Raw genomic sequence first — 16,016 nt, 5'->3', positions numbered from 1 at the left:
ATGTATGTATCCACACTCACTGTATGTATGTATCCACACTCACTGTATGTATGTATCCACACTCACTGTATGTATGTATCCACACTCACTGTATGTATTTATCCACACTCACTGTATGTATGTATCCACACTCACTGTATGTATTTATCCACACTCACTGTATGTATTTATCCACACTCACTGTATGTATTTATCCACACTCACTGTATGTATTTATCCACACTCACTGTATGTATTTATCCACACTCACTGTATGTATTTATCCACACTCACTGTATGTGTTTATCCACCCTCACTGTATGTATTTATCCACACTCACTGTATGTATGCGTCTACACTCACTGTATGCATCCACACTCACTGTATGTATGCGTCCACACTCACTGTATGTATGCGTCTACACTCACTGTATGTATGTGTCCACACTCACTGTATGTATGTATCCACACTCACTGTATGTATGCATCCACACTCACTGTATGTATGCATCCACACTCACTGTATGTATGCGTCCACACTCACTGTATGTATGCATCCACACTCACTGTATGTATGCATCCACACTCACTGTATGTATGCATCCACACTCACTGTATGTATGCATCCACACTCACTGTATGTATGCATCCACACTCACTGTATGTATGCATCCACACTCACTGTATGTATGCGTCCACACTCACTGTATGTATGCGTCCACACTCACTGTATGTATGCGTCCACACTCACTGTATGTATGCGTCCACACTCACTGTATGTATGCGTCCACACTCACTGTATGTATGCGTCCACACTCACTGTATGTATGCGTCCACACTCACTGTATGTATGCGTCCACACTCACTGTATGTATGCGTCCACACTCACTGTATGTATGCGTCCACACTCACTGTATGTCTGCCTGCATGCGCCCGCACTCGCAGTATGTCTGCCTGCATGCGCCCGCACTCGCAGTATGTCTGCCTGCACGCGCCCGCACTCGCAGTATGTCTGCCTGCATGCGCCCGCACTCTCTATGTCTGCCTGCATGCGCCCGCACTCGCAGTATGCCTGCCTGCATGCGCCCGCACTCGCAGTATGTCTGCCTGCATGCGCCCGCACTCGCAGTATGTCTGCCTGCATGCGCCCGCACTCGCAGTATGTCTGCCTGCATGCGCCCGCACTCGCAGTATGTCTGCCTGCATGCGCCCGCACTCGCAGTGTGTCTGCCTGCATGCGCCCGTACTCGCAGTATGTCTGCCTGCATGCGCCCGCACTCGCAGTATGTCTGCCTGCATGCGCCCGCACTCTCTATGTCTGCCTGCATGCGCCCGCACTCTCTGTATGTCTGCCTGCATGCGCCCGCACTCTCTGTATGTCTGCCTGCATGCGCCCGCACTCTCTGTATGTCTGCCTGCATGCGCCCGCACTCGCAGGATGTCTGCCTGCATGCGCCCGCACTCGCAGGATGTCTGCCTGCATGCGCCCGCACTCGCAGGATGTCTGCCTGCATGCGCCCGCACTCGCAGTATGTCTGCCTGCATGCGCCCGCACTCGCAGTATGTCTGCCTGCATGCGCCCGCACTCGCAGTATGTCTGCCTGCATGCGCCCGCACTCGCAGTGTGTCTGCCTGCATGCGCCCGCACTCGCAGTATGTCTGCCTGCATGCGCCCGCACTCGCAGTATGTCTGCCTGCATGCGCCCGCACTCTCTATGTCTGCCTGCATGCGCCCGCACTCGCAGTATGTCTGCCTGCATGCGCCCGCACTCGCAGTATGTCTGCCTGCATGCGCCCGCACTCTCTATGTCTGCCTGCATGCGCCCGCACTCTCTGTATGTCTGCCTGCATGCGCCCGCACTCTCTGTATGTCTGCCTGCATGCGCCCGCACTCGCAGGATGTCTGCCTGCATGCGCCCGCACTCGCAGGATGTCTGCCTGCATGCGCCCGCACTCGCAGGATGTCTGCCTGCATGCGCCCGCACTCGCAGGATGTCTGCCTGCATGCGCCCGCACTCGCAGGATGTCTGCCTGCATGCGCCTGCACTGGCAGGATGTCTGCCTGCATGCGCCCGCACTCGCAGGATGTCTGCCTGCATGCGCCCGCACTCGCAAGATGGCCGTGGTTAGTGAGGAGACGACACAATTCTTCTGGTGGGTTTATTTGTCCAAAAATAGAACAAAACAATGGGTGCGCTGTCCCTTTAAGAAATACAAAACAAACAAAAGCTTATCCCCGTTAGGGAAGCTAACTAAACTCTGTTAAGCCTATCTACCCGGCTGGTTAGCTAAACTAGACCAACAATATTTGGTAATAGCTCTTGGCTCCTTACCTGGGAGCTTTATTCCATTGGGACAGCAGAAGGCCTGGGACATAGTAAGTTCAAGCTCGCTGAGCCGCGCTGAGCAGATGCACAAACCCCCTGCACCTGTCATCAGCGTGGCTATAGTTTCCCCCTCCGCATGCGGCTGATGCGTGCGGAGGCTCAGAAACTTTGCCGAGACAGGCAAGTTTCAAATTTGCCGCTCAGGGAAGCGAAGGAGCGGTCACGTGACCGATGGGAGCGGGGGACTAGCTCCGCCTCCCGCCCCGCCTCCTACCCCGCCTCCGCCCCCAGAGCACGCTCACTGCAAGGCCAGAAAAAAGCACCATTTTCAGTAGGCGAGGCAGAGCAGGAGCGCGGCTCAGCGCGGCTGAACCCTCTATGTCCCAGGCCTAAGTTTGTGGGGCCTGTGTCTGTCTGCTCTCCCCTGTCCTCTCTCAGGCCAGTTTTATACTGCGTGCGCAGTAGTTTTAGTTGGCTGAGGTTAGTCAGCCATTCTATAAGCCATTCTATATTGGTGCCGCGTGGAACCGACCGCCAGGGGGGAAGATGGAGAAAATAAAGAATTTGCGCCGCTACAGCCACTGAAATGTGTGTGTGTGTGTGTGTGTGTATATAATGTTAATAAAAATATTACTAAAGTATTCATTTATTTCAAAACTTATTTACACACACACACACACACACACACACACACACACACACACACACACACACACACACACACTTCCTCACTCGCGCACAGTATACACACACACACTACCTCACTCGCGCACAGTATACACACACACACTACCTCACTCGCGCACAGTATACACACACACACTACCTCACTCGAGCACAGTATACATACACACACACACACTACCTCACTCGCGCACAGTATACACACACACACTACCTCACTCGCGCACAGTATACACACACACTACCTCACTCGCGCACAGTACACACACTACCTCACTCGCGCACAGTATACACACACACACACACTACCTCACTCGCGCACAGTATACACACACACACTACCTCACTCGCGCACAGTATACACACACACACTACCTCACTCGCGCACAGTATACACACACACACTACCTCACTCGAGCACAGTATACATACACACATACACACTACCTCACTCGCGCACAGTATACACACACACACACTACCTCACTCATGCACAGTATACACACACACTACCTCACTCGCGCACAGTATACACACACACACACACACTACCTCACTCGCGCACAGTATACACACACACACACACACTACCTCACTCGTGCACAGTATACACACACACACACTACCTCACTCGCGCACAGTATACACACACACACTACCTCACTCGCGCACAGTATACACACACACACTATCTCACTCGCGCACAGTATACACACACACACACTACCTCACTCGCGCACAGTATACACACACTACCTCACTCGCGCACAGTATACACACACTACCTCACTCGCGCACAGTATACACACTACCTCACTCGTGCACAGTATACACACACACACACACACACACACACTACCTCACTCGCGCACAGTATACACACACACACTACCTCACTCGCGCACAGTATACACACACACTACCTCACTTGCGCACAGTATACACACACACACACACACACTACCTCACTCGCGCACAGTATACACACACACACTACCTCACTCGCGCACAGTATACACACACACACTACCTCACTCGCGCACAGTATACACACACACACTACCTCACTCGCGCACAGTATACACACTACCTCACTCGCTCAGTACAGACACACACCGAGCCTCAGTGTCTGAGAGACTGCTGCCCTAGGGGCATTTCCTGTTTCTCTTTTTAAAGGCAGGTGAGCCTCCTAATTAGGATCACCTGTGGACTGCTTAATCAGCTGGGTTAACGCCTCGTATACTGGAAAGCAGGCATACTGCCACCTCCTACTAATGTATACAGAGTCTATGGGCCTCATGCAGAGAGCAGCGGTAATGTGAATAGCGGCATTTATTGGAGAGAAATGCCTGTAGAACGGCAGGTACTGGCGAGTTTTTAAAAAAGCGCCATTTTTTTTTTTTTTTTGTGTTTCTCGCCGAGCTACCGGAGAGAACCTAAATTTCCCCTGTTCTAAAAATATCCATATTCAGAAAGGCGCGATCGCCATCTAGTGGCTGATCGCGCCAATAACATGGAGAGAAATTCTCTATTTACCTCCGCCAAAAAAAGTTGGCAGGAGGCTGGCCAGAGGGAGAAGAAAAAAAAAAACGCGATTTTTTCCCCAACAGTTTCAACAGCGCTCATAGCGCTGGTTGAAACTCTCCATATGCAGAAAGGCAGTTTTATGCCCTTTCTGCATATGGAGAAAAAAACTCTCCAATAAAGCTAAATTTTTTTGAACTCTCCAATTTAATCTAGCGCTGCTCTCTGCATGAGGCCCTATGACTCTGTCACAGTATGTATGTATGCGTTCACAGTATGTATGCATGCGTCCACACTCACTGTATGTATGTATGTATGCGTCCACACTCACTGTATGTATGTATGTATGCGTCCACACTCACTGTATGTATGTATGTATGTGTCCACACTCACTGTATGTATGTATGTATGCGTCTACACTCACTGTATGTATGTATGCGTCCACACTCACTGTATGTATGTATGTTTGCATCCACACTCACTGTATGTATGTATGCGTCCACACTCACTGTATGTATGCGCCCACACTCACTGTATGTATGCGTCCACACTCACTGTATTTATGCGTCCACACTCACTGTATGTATCTATGCGTCCACACTCACTGTATGTATGTATGTATGCGTCCACACTCACTGTATGTATGCGTCCACACTCACTGTATGTATCTATGCGTCCACACTCACTGTATGTATGTATGTATGCGTCCACACTCACTGTATGTATGTATGCGTCCACACTCACTGTATGTATGTATGTATGCGTCCACACTCACTGTACTGTATGTATGTATGTATGCATGCGTCCACACTCACTGTATGTATGCATGCGTCCACACTCACTGTATGTATGCATGCGTCCACACTCACTGTATGTATGCATGTATGCGCCCACACTCACTGTATGTATGCATGTATGCGTCCACATTCACTGTATGCATATATATGCGCCCACACTCACTGTATGTATGCATGTATGCGCCCACACTCACTGTATGTATGCATGTATGCGCCCACACTCACTGTATGCATGTATGCGCCCACACTCACTGTATGTACGCGCCCACACTCACTGTATGTATGTATGTCTGTCTGTATGCGTCCACACGTATAGTGTATAAAGTTATGGATATCTCGTACAATATATTCGGGCCACGCTGTAAGAGTGGAGAGGGGTTGTACGCCTAATCAGCTAATGGTTTTTATCAGATTTTTAATTTTTTTTATTTAAGAAATTGTGTACATACTGTAAGTGTTTTGCTCCATGTTGTTCTGCCTTTTGGTGAAGGAAATTTAAACTAAAAGCATATAATCATCGCTCAAACCTAAAAAACCTATACCTATATACTAATTAAAATAACCAGGTGCTCTATAAACAAAAAAAGGGGGGTCCCCTATAGGGAAAACCCTAATGGTGATTCCTCACAACCTATTGTGGTAGATTGGGGAATGGCTGCCTCAGGAATAAAACAACCCTATCCACAAGGATTGTATACAATGCACAAAAAGATATAACAGATAGAAACAGATACAACACAAACAGTGATTCCCTGGCGCACTATCAGATATTGAACCTGACAGAAGGAAGTAGTCCCATGAATCAATTGATGATATGGATGAGATCCACAGTCCACAATGTCCCGTTCTTTTAGATTGGAGACTTGTCTGGAAATACAAATGAAACAACCATTGCGCAGTACCCTATGGTCAGTGTTCCACACCTCCACCGTTGCTATCTACTTACTTAAAAATAGATAAAAATGGGCCTCAAAAGGTTTCTTTGATTCTCCTCACGGTTAGCTCCGACTGATTCCTGCTACTGGTAACACGATTTTCACTTCCAGCATCAGCAACACCATAACCGAATGGGAACAGAAAAGGGCGCCAATAGTGTGGTACTATAACATTTATTATTAAAAATAACAGGCGTAAAAAGATGCACTCACATGCTGAAATGCCCTATGCGTGTCCTACAACGTGCCGTCCGCTTCACATGCAAGGATGCCGAGGGATTGTAGGAGGAGGCTGGAGTCGGCGTTATTCCCCGTTTCGTGGCCGCGACTCGGAGCGCCTAGTCCCTGTTCTGCCTTTTGTTTGTCTTGTATATTAAGAGCTCTAACCTGTTAGTTATCTGAGTGTGATCCTGATTCATTGTTTTTAAGAAAACAAAAGCAAACAATAGCCCTGTGTTTGAGTCCCTACCATAAATAAATACATGTAATTGATTTAAAGTGTGTGTGTACATATACATACACACACCTCTGCACCTCTGCTGCTGGGAGCCCGGGATGTACCTGATCCATCTCGTGACAGCGCCGGATAACCCCTTCACAGGACCCAATGCAATAAGATCACACACTTGTATTAACAGTTTACTGAACACAGGTACAAGTAGATATATCATTAACTCACATAAAATATAAGCCTCGCACAGCCGTAGCCCCACCGTGACCTCCAACCGTAGTGTCCACCCCTGATGGGATTTCCCCAAAGTACTGAGGGGCCCCTGGACACCCAACCTCCCTGGTGTCCACAGGAGCCAACCCACCCAATGTGTGAGACAGCGCTGCCCACATTAACTGAAAGTGTTATAGTTGGTGCACGTGGTGAGATACCTGCCCAGGTGCTACAGCACCCAGGTATAACCGAAAAGCAAAAGGGATCCGTCGATGTCAGCGAAGCCTCCGCTTCTGCGTGGGGTGAACTCCGGTATGAGGGTTTCACCTTTGATAGTGTATGATAGTGCGGTCCCAGACCACAGTCCGCAAATCACTGTGCGGTGTCTTCACTCGCACTATCACTAACTGTATACAGCTACAAGGGGAAATGTCCCTAGCTAGAGGTTTCCCTGTAGCATCTGATTTGGTGAGTGGGGCCTATCTTGGACCTAAAGGGTTAGTCTAGCCTAGTCTGGATGCCCTTGACACCCAGACCCTACCGTCCCTTTCTCTGTCCTGGATCCAACTGCCTAACTCTCTTAACTGCCAGTCCCTCTAGCTGTCAGAATTGTAACTGCCATGCTTCTCTCAGCCCTATTGGTTGCCTGGCAACATGTGATCTGCAGCCCCTGAGGCTGCTGGGACTTGTAGTTCCCCTTCTGTGCTATACTTCTAAGGCCAGGTCCCGGCTGGCTACTGCAGCGCCCGCTGTGGCGGACGCTGCAGGGACAAGAGCCCTCCCCTCATTGGGGCCGGGCCCGCTGCGCTGAGAGTTTCTCCTGCTCTCAATAGAATTGAGAGCAGGACTAGCAATGGAGCGCTAGGCCACGCCCCCAGTGGTTCAGCCAATGAGGGCGAACGTGCCGGGTGACGTCATGGCTGCGCCCCCGTCACTCCCCTGCCACGCCCCCCCCTTGTCTTTCCCTCTGCAGCTCACTGCAGACCAGGGAATCGGCTGCACGTGCCGCCAGTCTCGCGGGCGCGCGAGCAACGGAGGCACTGGGGCCGTAGCCTATGCACCCCCCCCCCCGCACTCTTCCCATCCTCCGCTGCCTATGGTAAGGTAAGGTGACAAACAGGGGACCGTGTGTGTGTGTGTGTGTGTGTGTGTGTGTGTGTGTGTGTGTGTGTGTGTATACAGTTAGGTCCGGAAATAAGTGGACACTGATACAAGTTTTGTTATTTTGGCTGTGTACCAAAATAAATCCAAGTTGCCGTTAAATAATGAGTATGGGCTTAAAGTGCAGTCTATCGGCTTTAATTTGAGGGTATTCACATCCAAATTGGAGAAAGGGTTTAGGAATTACATCTCTTTAATATGTAGCCTCCTCTTTTTCAAGGGACCAAAAGTAATTGGACAATTGACTCAAAAGCTGTTTCATGGGCAGGTGTGGGCTATTCATTCATTATTTCATCATCAATTAAGCAGGTAAAAGGTCTGGAGTTGATTCCAGGTGTGGCATTTGCATTTGGAAGCTGTTGCTGTGAACCCACAACATGCGGTCAAAGAAACGCTTAATGCAAGTGAAACAGGGCATCCTTAGGCTGCAAAAAAGAAAGAAAATCCATCAGAGAGATATCAGGAAAATTAGGAGTGGCCAAATCAACAGCTTGATACATTCTGAGAAAAAAAAAAACGCACTGGTGAGGTCTGCAACACAAAAAGGCCTGGACGTCCACGGAAGACAACAGTGGTGGATGATCGTAGGATCCTTTCCATGGTAAAGAAAAACCCCTTCACAACAGTCAGCCAAGTGAAGAACACTCTCCATGAGGTAGGCATATCATTATCCAAGTCTACCATAAAGAGAAGACTTCACGAGAGCAAATACAGAGGGTTCACCACAAGGTGCAAACCATTCATAAGTCTTAATAATAGAAAGGCCAGATTAGACTTTGCCAAACAATATCTAAAAAAGCCAGCCCAGTTCTGGACAGATGAAACTAAGATCAACCTGTACCAGAATGATGGGAAGAAAAAAGTGTGGAGAAGGCTAGGAACGGCTCATGATCCGAAGCATACCACATCATCTGTAAACACGGTGGAGGCAGTGTGATGGCATGGGCATGCATGGCTTACAATGGCACTGGGTCACTAGTGTTTATTGATGATGTGACAGAAGACAGAAGCAGCCGGATGAATTCTGAAGTGTATAGGCATATATTGTCTGCTCAGATTCAGCCAAATTTAGCAAAGTTAATTGGACGGCACTTCACTTTACAGATGGACAATGAGCCAAAACATACTGCAAAAGCAACCCAGGAATTTTTTTTTTTCCAAACATTTTTATTAGGCATTGTTAAGGCACCAAACTCAACGCGCCCCAACTAGAAACATTCAAATTTCTCCAAATTCGGCACTTTCTACAAAAACTGTCCCCAACGTTGAAATTTCCCCCTCACAAAATTTGAGAAACTGTGCCAAGAAGGGTCACATCAAAAAGGTCTAGTAACACAAATTTATGCAGGAATGGAGAATACAGCAAATCCCACCGCGCACGATTATATGCTCAAATGGGCAGCGGAATTGAACATGGTTATTGACAGAGAGGACTGGGAAGAAATATGGGACTCGGCCTCAGGAACTTCCATATATACCACAGTGAAGGAAAATATTTATAAAATAATGTATCACTGGTATCTTACCCCAGTGAGACTAAAACAAATCTACCCTCTGGCCTCGGATTTATGTTGGAGAGGCTGTGGACATAGAGGGGACATGGCCCACATCTGGTGGCAATGTCCAGAGATTCAGAAATATTGGCTTATAATACAAGATTTAATAAAAGAGGTCACGGGCCTCACAATTCCCATTGATCCACTGACCTTCTTACTGGGCAGACCGATAGAGGAAATCGATCGCCCAGTATGGAAATTAATCTCCTTCATTCTCACGGCAGCAAGATGTGCAGTTGCGTCCTCATGGAAGAAGGTAACGCCCCCCAAAAAACAAATGGTGAAGAAAAGACTCAACGAGGTCATGATAATGGAAAAACTCACGGCCTTCCTTAATAGCTCGACAGAAAGTTTTTATAAAAATTGGGAGCCCTGGCTAACTCGCTAAATCAAACCAAAAATCCCCCCCCTAAGAAACAGTAACGCAGGAAGAGCCCTTAGATGTGGATGTGAGGGTCTGGCCGGATGGGGTGAGAGAGGGACGACTCCCCCTCTCCCACCCTTATCCCTCCCCCTCCCTGCCCCCCCCCCCCCTTCCCCTTGTCTCTTTCCCTCTTTCTTCTTCCATCATACCTTGTGGTCCTTGGGGCACCCCCCCTACAACCTTTAGAACAAGGAAAACGATATCTCTCTCACTTTCTCACTCTCTCACTCTCTCTCTCTCACTCTCTCACTCTCTCACTCTCTCACTCTCTCACTCTCTCACTCGCACTAATTTGGTGAGATTTTGTTTGTAATATTAGTTTCTAGTTTTTACCTTGAACCAGATTACTGTTCGTTTTTCTCTAAGAGATATTACTTATATTTAATTACTAGCATCACACTGTGGGGATATCTTGATACAGATCTTGCTTACTACTCCCACATACAAAAGAATAAATAAACTATTTTGGTTATCCAGAGTACACACAATTTGGGTATTCTAGTTCCTCTGTCTGTGGAGAGAAACACCTATTATGTTGCTATCGATTTACTAATTACCCTGGTGCACCCTGAATACGGCTCGGGTTGAGCGGGTGGAAATATCTATATCTCTATATCAAATGATGCCGCGTTGCCATGACAGCGGGCAAAAGGCATTTGTCGAGATATGACAAATATCCCACCTTTGGGGGGACGTAGATGTAGACTGAAGGGGTTCAGGTTGAATGTAGCTGTGTTTTCAAAGTCCCACGGGTCCAATATAGAAGCCCCTTAGGCTAATTTTATTGCTAGCATTGTGTTGGAGCTCTTACCAAAATGGTGTGTTGTCGCGTTGCAAGCCTGTTAAGGGTGACCCGTTTTGAGGTGTATGTGTATAAATCACAAAAGGATACCAAATAATTGCAGGAAAGGCCTCCCGTATGTCGGTATCCGGTCGCTGTCTTTACTGAGGCCTCTTTTCTGTATAAGGCTGTGATTATACCAAGGGCATCAGTGCAGCCACGCTCTCCTGTGGCTTCATAAGTAGCGACGCTGCAGAGCTACATGTGCACAAGCAAGCGACTGCAGATATCATTGCCTATACCACAACGCCTGCCTTTCCTACACCAACCCAACAAATTCTTCCATTGAAAATTTGTCCATAATAGTGATTTGATTATTAATAAAATAATTAATGTAAATGAATTACTTTAAAAAAATTTTTTAAGTCAGTCAATAATTATCTATGTTCTTCAATGCGCATGGTGTGTTCTTCAAGGTATATACAGTAGGGCCCCGCTTTACAGCGTTCCGTTCATACAGCGTTTCCCAATGTATACCCATATTCTTTATGTTCGGCGCTTGTTCCGTTTTTCAGGTGATTTTCGGCATGACGCGCTCAGCAGCTGAGTATCCGGCTGTCACTAAGCAGCAGGTTTAGCGCGTGCGCAACTCCTTGTCAGATGCCATTTGTCAGCGAAACAGTCGGGTTACAGCTCTGTATCTCAATTTTCAAAGGTACAATACAGTACAGTAGGGCCCCGCTTTACGGCGATTTCCGCTTTACAGCGGCAGCCTGGAACGGAACCCGCCGTATGAGCGGGGCCCTACTGTATGGCTTTTTAATAATGGAAAACTGTATTTTGTGTGAAATCCTGAGGTCAATTTTTTCTAGGATTTTCATTGGTTAGATTTTGGAGGAACATGATTGGTGCACTGAACTTCACTGTGATTGGGCGGCTGCATCATGTGACGTGGCTGTCACTACTTGAAAACAAATTTGCCTGTCTCCTGAACTGTCTCCTGCTTTGCAGTAGCGAGTGGGGAGGAGATAGTGGGAAGACAGCGAAGGGATGCATTTGTTATAGGCAGTTTTCAGGGATGTAGAACACTTGTTTTTGCGCCGCTTGGTGTCCCTAGGAGTCACCACAGGCGATTTCTGGTATAATCACAGCCTAAGTCACTTTTTTTTCCTTGTGTGTAGGAGATGTTTCTGCTTCTCTCTATCTATATCTGTGTCTCGTCTCAGACTGTCACTAGCTGCCTCTCTCTGGAATGGCAGTTGAACTTTCTGTGCCTTTCAAAACTGACTGCCCTGCTCCAACATCCAATCTCATATCTCCTGAGAGAGAGAGCACCAAAAGTGTACTCTGTGCTTCACAAAGAGTACAGTACGGGGAATTATAATAATGCAATAAGCGCAGCAAATTCAGACAAAAGGAAAGGAAATCCCTGCCCCGGAGAGTTTACAATCTAAGGCCTCGGCCAGGGTGGTGCTGAGCGGGCGGGCTCGTGCACTCACGCTGGCCGCTATGAAACACATTGAGGCAATGTGTGTGGCCAGCGTGAGCGCCTGCTCGGCGCTTAGCTGCTTGCAGAGCAAGCAAATTTGATTTTGCCGCTCGCAAGCGCGTCACGTGAGCGGTTCGCCCAATGACGGTGAACCAGCTCCGTGATGTCGTGGCTTCGCCCCCAGACGAACGCGCACCTAGCCGGCCACGAATCACCCGGCCGAGCAGGGCGCACGAGCGCCAGCACGCCCGCTCCCTGCCTCGCCAGGAAGGAAGTGGGGAAGTTGGAGAGAAGAGAAACGTTTACAAAGGAGTGATGAAACAGAAAAAGCAGTAGGGAGGGCATAGTGAGCTGCGGGAGGACAGGCTTCCCAGCTATTGGAGGATAGGAAGAGTACAAGATATCAGAGCATTTAGAAAGTCACGTTCTCACAGTTGTTGTTCAGAGACCAGATCTTGTATTCTTCACCTCTAATTCCAACTCCAGTATTTATTCCTGGGACACTTTATATATGACACGTAACATGTTACACAGGCATATAATCTTATCTATGCACGGGCTTCTGGGAGTTGTAGTCCTGCTGTATTAGGCCGTGTCCATACTTATCACGACCGCGCACGGCGCAATCAAAATGCAAGGCCTCTATGAGGCTGTCCTTAGAGTGTGCGATGAGAAGCGCAGGATCCCCAAAAAAACAAATACATTTGTTTCTGCCGTGCGAAACAATGAGGGCGAGCTAGCTCTGTGACATCACGGCCACGCCTCCCTGTCGCGTCTACGCAGGCCACAAATCGCTGCTGCTAAAGGCGCGCGTCACGCGCATGATCGCCGCTTTACTGTGCACACTGATCCTCTGCACTGTCCACAGCTTGTATACTTTTGTGTCTGTACAGTATGTTGCTCAGATAAAAGAAAGCAACAGTATGTTGCTCTGATATTATATGGTATTATCAGCTAGACGGTAGGTCATTAACAATAAATTCTGCAAAGATTTATAAACGGGGGATATTGAAACAGGCTCATATATAGAAATGCATGGAAATAAAAATGTCCAGACAATCACAATTGTCCTTTTATTTGGTATAACTACCAGCCTTTGTAGTGGGAAAAGAACTACCTCAATCCTGGATTGCAACTGATTCTGCATCCAGATGGGAGCTCATACACTCCAGGATAATGGATTTAAAGTCTGTGAGGGAAGCACACAACAGAAGAAACCAACAGTGCAGACTGCTCATAGAGGGAAATTATCTACAACAGCGTTTCCCAAATGGTGGGTCGCGACCCGGCACCGGGCCACGGCATCAAAATTGCCGAGTCGCAGCGAGGCTGGCCGCGCAGTGTCTAAACCCCGCCCCCCCCCCCCCGCTCCCCCCCCCCCCCCGCTCGAGTTAAAAAAAATGGCAGCGATTCGTCCCGCGCGCATGCGCAGGGCAAGCAGAGCCCGCTCCCTTCCTCCCCCCCGCTCCCAACGTGGCACGGAGGAGGAAGTACCAGCTCCTCTGCGGCCTGCTTCCTCCCGCGACCCGCTTCCAGAGCTCACCTCCCGTGGCACCCCCTTCCGAGCTCACCTCCCGTGGCACCCCCACCCGAGCTCACCTCCCGTGCCACCCCCTCCCGAGCTCACCTCCCGTGGCACCCCCTCCCGAGCCCACCTCCCGTGCCACCCCCTCCCGAGCCCACCTCCCGTGCCACCCCTCCCGAGCTCACCTCCCGTGCCACCCCCTCCCGAGCTCACCTCCCGTGGCACCCCCTCCCGAGCCCACCTCCCGTGCCCCCAAGCCCACCTCCTGTCCCGGGCAGCAGGGGATATCGGGGGCAGCAGGGGATATCGGGGGCAGCAGGGGAAAGCGTCCGGCGGCAAGGTGAGTCACACCACCCAGTCACTGTCACCCACCCAGTCACTGTCACCCACCCACCCAGTTACTGTCACCCAATGTCACTGTCAACCCACCCAGTCACTGTCACCCACCCACCCAGTCACTGTCACCCACCCACCCAGTCACTGTCACCCAGTCACTGTCACCCACCCACCCAGTCACTGTCACCCACCCTGTCACCCACCCACCCTGTCACTGTCACCCACCCAGTCACTGTCACCCACCCACTGTCTCCCACCCACCCAGTCACTCACCCACCATCTCCCACACACCCACCCAGTCACTGCCTCCCACCCAAGTGTCCCAGTCCCCCCTCCCAGTCCCCCCTCCCTCCCACCCAGTCCCCCCACCCAGTCCCCCTTCCCCCACCCACCCAGTCCCCCCTCCCACCCAGTCTCCCACCCACCCAGTCCCCCCCCTCCTCCCACCCACCCAGTCCCCCCCTACTCCCACCCACCCAGTCCCCCCCTACTCCCACCCACCCAGTCCCTGCCCCCCCCCTCCAGTTACTCACATCCGTCATTGCCTGTAATTCACTGTTTGTGTCTGTGTGCGTATAGGGGAGAGCGAGTGTGTGTGTGTGTGTATCAGTGGCTGTGTGTGTGTATCTGTATCAGTGTGTGTGTTTGTGTGTGTATCTGTATCAGTGTGTGTGTGTGTATCAGTGTCTGTGTGTATCAGTGTGTGTGTATCAGTGTCTGTGTGTGTGTGTAGCAGTGTCTCTGTGTGTGTATCAGTGTGTGTGTGTGTGTAGCAGTGTCTCTGTGTGGCTGCGTGTGTGTGTGTCAGTGGCTGCGTGTGTGTGTCAGTGGCTGCGTGTGTCAGTGGCTGTGTGTGTGTGTCTGTGTGTATCAGTGGCTGTGTGTGTGTCTGTGCAGGCCCTATAGGCCAGTATAGGCGATAAAATTTTTAGTGGGTCACGAAGGAGAAGTTCAAAAATAACCGGGTCACGGAAAAAAAAGTTTGGGAAAACCTGATCTACAAGTTAAACCACTTTGATTACACACTGGCTGAAACCATTTCACTTATTTTGTGACGTTTCAAACAATTAATTTGCACCTGAGCTGATTTTGGGCTTCAGTAGCAAAGGGGTTGAATACTCGTGCAACTGAGACTAATCTGTTTTTCTCTGTAAATCTTCTTTATATTCTATATACACTTTCTAACTAAATCAATTTGGGGTAGTTTTTGTAGATTCTACATGTAAAGTATAATTGAAAGCATCATGGAGTACGCTCGGGTGTCCAAACAAATGTGAAAAATGTGCCTGGTGGTGAATGCTTCTGCAGATATATATATATATTAGTTTCGGACGGGGCCTAGGTGAAAACATCAGCTGACTTACCAATGCAAATCGTTTTAATGTGGACAATTCAAAATCCAGTGATTTTTACCCAAAAGCAAGACGAGTAAACCTGAGCATCTCCTCAATGGCAGTGAACATCAATGGGTTAAGTCCCACCTTCTAGCTGGGATAGGAAAGTTAAAGATTTACACCTGTAGGAGGCCCAACATATAGCCACTGCTCCTCACCCCCCTTTTTTTTGTCCTGTTAAGGTTAGGGGTTTAGCTTGTTTTTAGGTAGTTCTTTTTGTGGCTTGCCGTTAAGCCAAGGGGAGTTCTTGCCTCCCTCTCTCCTTGAAGTCCCTGCAATCCGCAACCCTCCAGAGTCCTGCCGGGGGGGGGGGGGTTTAGGCACTGATTCCCTGAAATGCCATGAGGGCCTTTATGCTTGCCTACCCCTCCATTATTCAGTGGCACATGTGGACGGAGCAGCGCATGTGCACACTAGAATTGACGGTGCATCGCTCCCAAT

General features: G+C 49.3%; 1 protein-coding gene across 2 annotated transcripts in view; it reads left to right on the top strand.

Moving 5' to 3' along the window:
- RTKN2 (rhotekin 2) overlaps positions 1–16,016 on the top strand; it is a 243,539-nt gene that overhangs the window by 1,024 nt on the left and 226,499 nt on the right. The window lies entirely within an intron of this gene.

This window comes from Ascaphus truei, chromosome 8 (genome assembly GCF_040206685.1).
Source record: "Ascaphus truei isolate aAscTru1 chromosome 8, aAscTru1.hap1, whole genome shotgun sequence".
Taxonomy (NCBI): domain Eukaryota; kingdom Metazoa; phylum Chordata; class Amphibia; order Anura; family Ascaphidae; genus Ascaphus; species Ascaphus truei.
Note: the sequence above shows the minus strand (reverse complement) of the source record. Positions and strands in the feature narration are given on the sequence as shown.